The sequence below is a fragment of the Salmo salar genome, chromosome 04, assembly GCF_965601325.2.
Source record: "Salmo salar chromosome 04, fSalSal1, whole genome shotgun sequence".
Lineage (NCBI taxonomy): Eukaryota > Metazoa > Chordata > Actinopteri > Salmoniformes > Salmonidae > Salmo > Salmo salar.
In genome coordinates this window covers 5,325,001-5,332,500 of record NC_138294.1, presented here as the reverse complement: position 1 = coordinate 5,332,500, position 7,500 = coordinate 5,325,001, and the positions used below count along the sequence as shown (strand labels likewise).

The following is a 7,500-nucleotide window of genomic DNA, read 5'->3' as shown; positions in this document are numbered from 1 at the left end:
TTACAGGACTATTACAGAACTATTACAGGATTATTACAGGACTATTACAGGACTATTAAAGGATTATTACAGGATTATTACAGGACTATTACAGGACTATTACAGGACTATTACAGTACTATTACAGGACTATTACAGGACTATTACAGAACTATTACAGGACTATTACAGGACAATTACAGGATTATTACAGGATTATTACAGGACTATTAAAGGACTATTACAGGACTATTAATTTCCATTTCCATTTAAGTCATTTAGCAGACGCTCTTATCCAGAGTGACTTACAAATTGGTGCATTCACCTATTACAGGACTATTACAGGATTATTACAGGACTATACAGGACTATTACTGGACTATTACAGTACTATTACAGGACTATAACAGGAGTATTAAAGGACTATTACAGGATTATTACAGGACTATTAAAGGACTATTACAGGACTATTAAAGGACTATTACAGGACTATTACAGGAGTATTAAAGGACTATTACAGGAGTATTAAAGGACTATTACAGGACTATTACAGGACTATTAAAGAACTATTACAGGACTATTACAGGACTATTACAGGAGTATTACAGGAGTATTACAGGAGCGGTATTACAGGACTATTACAGGACTATTACAGGACTATTACAGGACTCATTACAGGACTATTACAGGACTATTACAGGACTATTACAGGACTATTACAGGACTATTAAAGGACTATTACAGGACTATTACAGGACAATTACAGGACAATTACAGGACTATTACAGGTCTATTAAAGGACTATTACAGGACTATTACAGGACTATTACAGGAGTATTACAGGACTATTACAGGACTATTACAGGACAATTACAGGACTATTACAGGACTATTAAAGCACTATTAAAGTACTATTAAAGGACTATTACAGGACTATTACAGGACTATTAAAGGACTATTACAGGACTATTACAGGACTATTACAGGACTATTACAAGACACAAACGTGTAACAGTGTAGCTCCCGTCAACCTGGGCTCGAACCAGAGACCCTCTGAACACATTGCCAACTGTCAGCCACTAAGCTTCGTTACCTATCGCTCCACAAAAGGCCCCTTGAAGAGCAGAGTAAACAACAACTTCCAAGGTCTCGGAGCTAGTTAGCGCACCGCTAACTAGCTAACCTATCGCTCCACAAAAGGCCCCTTGAAGAGCAGAGTAAACAACAACTTCCAAGGTCTCGGAGCTAGTTAGCGCACCGCTAACTAGCTAACCTATCGCTCCACAAAAGGCCCCTTGAAGAGCAGAGTAAACAACAACTTCCAAGGTCTCGGAGCTAGTTAGCGCACCGCTAACTAGCTAGCCATTTCACAGCGGTTACACAAACACATCTGAATACTAAGCTACATTATACATGTTTTACGTCAATAAGAAGGTATTCAAATATTACTGTTACGAAGATATACAGGCTCTGTGTCCCCAGATAAAGTTGAAGTCGGAATTTCTTGTTAACAAACTATAGTTTTGTCAAGTTGGTTAGGACATCTACTTTGTGCATGACACAAGTCATTTCTCCAACAATTGTTTACAGACAGATTATTTCACTTATAATTCACTGTATCACAATTCCAGTGGGTCAGAAGTTTACATACACTAAGTTGACTGTGACTTTTAAACAGCTTGGAAAATTCCAGAAAATGATGTCATGGCTTTAGAAGCTTCTGATAGGCTAATTGACATCATTTGAGTCAATTGGAGGTGTACCTGTGGATGTATTTCAAGGCTTACCTTCAAACTCAGTGCCTCTTTGCTTGACATCATGGGAAAATCAAAAGCAATCAGCCAAGACCACAGAAAATAAATTGTAGACCTCCACAAGTCTGGTTCATCCTTGGAAGCAATTTCCAAATGCCTGAAGGTACCACGTTCATCTGTACAGTCGTGGCCAAAAGTTTTGAGAATGACACAAATATTAATTTTCACAAAGTCTGCTGCCTCCGTTTGTATGATGGCAATTTGCATATACTCCAGAATGTGATGAAGAGTGATCAGATGAATTGTAAATTAATTGCAAAGTCCCTCTTTGCCATGCAAATGAACTGAATCCCCCAAAAACATTTTCACTGCATTTCAGCCCTGCCACAAAAGGACCAGCTGACATCATGTCAGTGATTCTCTCGTTAACACAGGTGTGAGTGTTGACGAGGACAAGGCTGGAGATCACTCTGTCATGCTGATTGAGTTCGAATAACAGACTGGAAGCTTCAAAAGGAGGGTGGTGCTTGGAATCATTGTTCATCCTCTGTCAACCATGGTTACCTGCAAGGAAACACGTGCCGTCATCATTGCTTTGCACAAAAAGGGCTTCACAGGCAAGGATATTGCTGCCAGTAATATTGCACCCAAATCAACCATTTATCGAATCATCAAGAACTTCAAGGAGAGCGGTTCAATTGTTGTGAAGAAGGTTTCAGGGCAACCAAGAAAGTCCAGCAAGTGCCAGGACCGTCTCCTAAAGTTGATTCAGCTGCGGGATCGGGGCACCACCAGTACAGAGCTTGCTCAGGAATGGCAGCAGGCAGGTGTGAGTGCATCTGCACGCACAGTGAGGCGAAGACTTTTGGAGGATGGCCTGGTGTCAAGAAGGGCAGCAAAGAAGCCACTTCTCTCCAGGAAAAAACATCAGGGACAGACTGATATTCTGCAAAAGGTACAGGGATTGGACTGCTGAGGACTGGGGGAAAAGTCATTTTCTCTGATGAATCCCCTTTCCGATTGTTTGGGGCATCCGGAAAAAAAAGCTTGTCCGGTGAAGACAAAGTGAGTGTCACGTCCTGACCCTAGTAAGATGTGGTTTTCTATAGTAGAGTAGGGCAGGGCGTGACAGGGGGTGTTTTTGGTTGTTCTATGTTTTCTATTTCTATGTTTTAGTTCTAGTTGTTCTATTTCTATGTTGGGATTATTTGGGGTTGATCTCTAATTGGAGGCAGCTGATCCTCGGTGCCTCTGATTAGAGATCATATTTAAGTAGGGGTTTTTCTCTTCCTGTTTTGTGGGTGATTATATTTTGTGAGTGTGTTTGTTCCTCCTGCGTCACGGTTTGTTGTTTTTGTGTTTCAAGTCATTAATGTGTTGCATTCAGTTTCACGATTGAAATAAAAGATGTGGAACTACGAAAACGCTGCATCTTGGTCCTTTGAACGGCCGTGACAGCGCTACCATCAGTTGTCATGCCAACAGTAAAGCATCCTGAGACCATTCATGTGTGGAGTTGCTTCTCAGCCAAGGGAGTGGGCTCACTCACAAATTTGCCTAAGACCACAGCCGTGAATAAAGAATGGTACCAACACATCCTCCGAGAGCAACTTCTCCCAACCATCCAGGAACAGTTTGGTGACGAACAATGCCTTTTCCAGCATGATAGAGCACCTTGCCATGAGGCAAAAGGGATAACTAAGTGGCTCGGGGAACAAAACATTGATATTTTGGGTCCATGGCCAGGAAACTCCCCAGACCTTAATCCCATTGAGAACTTGTGGTCAATCCTCAAGAGGCGGGTGGACAAACAAAACCCCACAAATTCTGACAAACTCCAAGCATTGATTATGCAAGAATGGGCTGCCATCAGTCAGGATGTGGCCCAGAAGTTAATTGACAGCATGCCAGGGCAGATTGCAGAGGTCTTGAAAAAGAAGGGTCAACACTGCAAATATTGACTCTGCATCAGGAACCAGGAACAGATATAGCCCTTGGTTCTCTCCAGACCTGACTGCCCTTAATAACCAACACAAAAACATCCTGTGGAGTTCTGCATTAGCATCGAACAGCCCCCGTGATATGCAACTTTTCAGGGAAGTTAGAAACCAATATACACAGGCAGTTAGAAAAGCTAAGGCTAGCTTTTTCAAGCAGAAATTTGCTTCCTGCAACACAAATTCAAAAAAGTTCTGGGACACTGTAAAGTCCATGGAGAATAAGAACACCTCCTCCCAGCTGCCCACTGCACTGAGGATAGGAAACTCTGTCACCTCCGATAAATCCATGATAGTTGAAAATTTCAATAAGCATTTTTCTACAGCTGGCCATGCTTTCCACCTGGCTACCCCTACCCCGGTCAACAGCACTGCACCCCCCACAGCAACTCGCCCAAGCCTTCCCCATTTCTCCTTCTCCCAAATCCAGTCAGCTGATGTTCTGAAAGAGCTGCAAAATCTGTACCCCTACAAATCAGCCAGGCTAGACAATTTGGACTCTTTCTTTCTAAAATGATCTGCCGAAATTGTTGCAACCCCTATTACTAGCCTGTTCAACCTCTCTTTCGTGTCGTCTGAGATTCCAAAAGATTGGAAAGCAGCTGCTGTCATCCCCCTCTTCAAAGGAGGGGACACTCTTGACCCAAACTGCTACAGACCTATATCTATCCTACCCTGCCTTTCTAAGGTCTTCGAAAGCCAAGTCAACAAACAGATTACCGATCATTTCAAATCCCACCGTACCTTCTCCGCTATGCAATCTGGTTTCAGAGCTGGTCATGGGTGCACCTCAGCCACGCTCAAGGTCCTAAACGACATCGTAACCGCCATCGATAAGAAACAGTACTGTGCTGCCGTATTCATCGACCTGGCCAAGGCTTTCAACTCTGTCAATCACCACATCCTCATCGGCAGACTCAATAGCCTTGGTTTCTCTAATGACTGCCTCGCCTGGTTCACCAACTACTTCTCTGATAGAGTTCAGTGTGTCAAATCGGAGGGCCTGTTGTCCGGACCTCTGGCAGTCTCTATGGGGGTGCCACAGGGTTCAATTCTCGGGCCGACTCTTTTCTCTGTATACATCAACGATGCCGCTCTTGCTGCTGGTGAGTCTCTGATCCACCTCTACGCAGACGACACCATTCTGTATACTTCTGGCTCTTCTTTGGACACTGTGTTAACAAACCTCCAGACGAGCTTCAATGCCATACAACTCTCCTTCCGTGGCCTCCATCTGCTTTTAAATACAAGTAAAACTAAATGCATGCTCTTCAACTGATCACTGCCCGCACTTGTCCGCCCATCCAGCATCACTACTCTGGACGGTTCTGACTTAGAATATGTGGACAACTACAAATACCTGGGTGTCTGGTTAGACTGTAAACTCTCCTTCCAGACTCACATCAAACATCTCCAATCCAAAGTTAAATCTAGAATTGGCTTCCTATTTCGCAACAAAGCATCCTTCACTCATGCTGCCAAACATACCCTCGTAAAACTGACCATCCTACCAATCCTCGACTTCGGCAATGTCATCTATAAAATAGCCTCCAATACCCTACACAACAAGCTGGATGCAGTCTATCACAGTGCCATCCGTTTTGTCACCAAAGCCCCATATACTACCCACCACTGCGGCCTGTACGCTCTCGTTGGCTGGCCCTCGCTTCATACTCGTCGCCAAACCCACTTGCTCCAGGTCATCTACAAGACCCTGCTAGGTAAAGTCCCCCCTTATCTCAGCTCACTGGTCACCGTAGCAGCACCCACCCGTAGCACGCGCTCCAGCAGGTATATCTCTCTAGTCACCCCCAAAGCCAACACCTCCTTTGGCCGCCTTTCCTTCCAGTTCTCTGCTGCCAATGACTGGAACGAACTACAAAAATCTCTGAAACTGGAAACACTTATCTCCCTCACTAGCTTTAAGCACCAGCTGTCAGAGCAGCTCACAGATCACTGCACCTGTACATAGCCCATCTATAATTTAGCCCATACAACTTCCTCTTCCCCTACTGTATTTATTTATTTATTTTGCTCCTTTCCACCCCATTATTTCTATTTCTACTTTGCACTTTATTCCACTACAAATCTACCATTCCAGTGTTTTACTTGCTATATTGTATTTACTTTGCCACCATGGCCTTTTTTTGCCTTTACCTCCCTTATCTCACCTCATTTGCTCACATTGTATATAGACTTATTTTTCTACTGTATTATTGACTGTATGTTTGTTTATTCCATGTGTAACTCTGTGTTGTTGTATGTTGTCGAACTGCTTTGCTTTATCTTGGCCAGGTCGCAATTGTAAATGAGAACTTGTTCTCAACTTGCCTACCTGGTTAAATAAAGGTGAAATAAATTAAATAAATAAAAAATCAACTTCATGTAATTGTCAATAAAAGACTTTGACACTTATCAAATGCTTGTAATTATACTTCGGCAAGGAAGAAGCCACTGCTCCAAAACCGCCATAAAAAAGCCAGACTACGGTTTGCAACTGCACATGGGGACAAAGATCGTACTTTTTGGAGAAATGTCCTCTGGTCTGATGAAACAAAAATAGAACTGTTTGGCCATAATGACCATCGTTATGTTTGGAGGAAAAAGGGGGATGCTTGCAAGGCGAAGAACACCATCCCAACCGTGAAGCACGGAGGTGGCAGCATCATGTTCTGGGGGTGCTTTGCTGCAGGAGGGACTGGTGCACTTCACAAAATAGATGGCATCATGAGGGAGGAAAATTATGTGGATGTATTGAAGCAACATCTCAAGACATCAGTCAGGGAGTTAAAGCTTGGTCACAAATGGGTCTTCCAAATGGACAATGACCCCAAGCATACTTCCAAAGTTGGCTTCAGGACAACAAAGTCAAGGTATTGGAGTGGCCATCACAAAGCCCTGACCTCAATCCTATAGAACATTTGTGGGCAGAACTGAAAAAGCGTGTGCGAGCAAGGAGGCCTACAAACCTGACTCAGTTACACCAGCTCTGTCAGGAGGAATGGGCCAAAATTCACCCAACTTATTGTGGGAAGCTTGTGGAAGGCTACCCGAAACGTTTGACCCAAGTTAAACAATTTAAAGGCAATGCTACCAAATACTAATTGAGTGTATGTAAACTTCTGACCCACTGGGAATGGGATGAAAGAAATAAAAGCTGAAATAAATAATTCTCTTAACTATTATTCTGACATTTCACATTCTTAAAATAAAGTGGTGATCCTAACTGATTTAAGACAGACATTTTTACTAGGATTAAAAGTCAGGAATTGTGAAAAACTGAGGTTAAATGTATTTGGCTGAGGTGTATGTAAACTTCCGACTTCAACTGTACCTTCATCTGTCTCTCTCTCTCTCACACACACACGCACATACACACACTCACACACACACACACGTCACGTCACCTGCTGTTCTTCGGCCTACATCTGTCTCACACACACACACACACACACACACACACACACACACACACACACACGTCATGTCTCCTGCTGTTCTTCACCCTACATAAAGATGGTGAGACAGATGAATTCATCTGACGGTGACTGATCAGAGCCAGAGCGATCACTGTTGGTTCAGCATCCCGGGTCTGCTTCCCGGAAACACCAACATCACGAGTCTCCCTCCTCCTTTAAAATGGAGGGCGATGCCTTACTTCATCAACCATCCAACACCCCCTCAAAACACACACACACACACACACACACACACACACACACTGCGGTCCTCATTACCACGACACACCTGCGCAGACAGCAGCATCATCA

The 7,500-nt window shown here is 43.4% G+C and overlaps 1 protein-coding gene across 1 annotated transcript in view; it reads right to left on the bottom strand.

Moving 5' to 3' along the window:
• Positions 1–7,500, bottom strand: part of cpe (carboxypeptidase E) — a 39,391-nt gene that overhangs the window by 31,150 nt on the left and 741 nt on the right. The window lies entirely within an intron of this gene.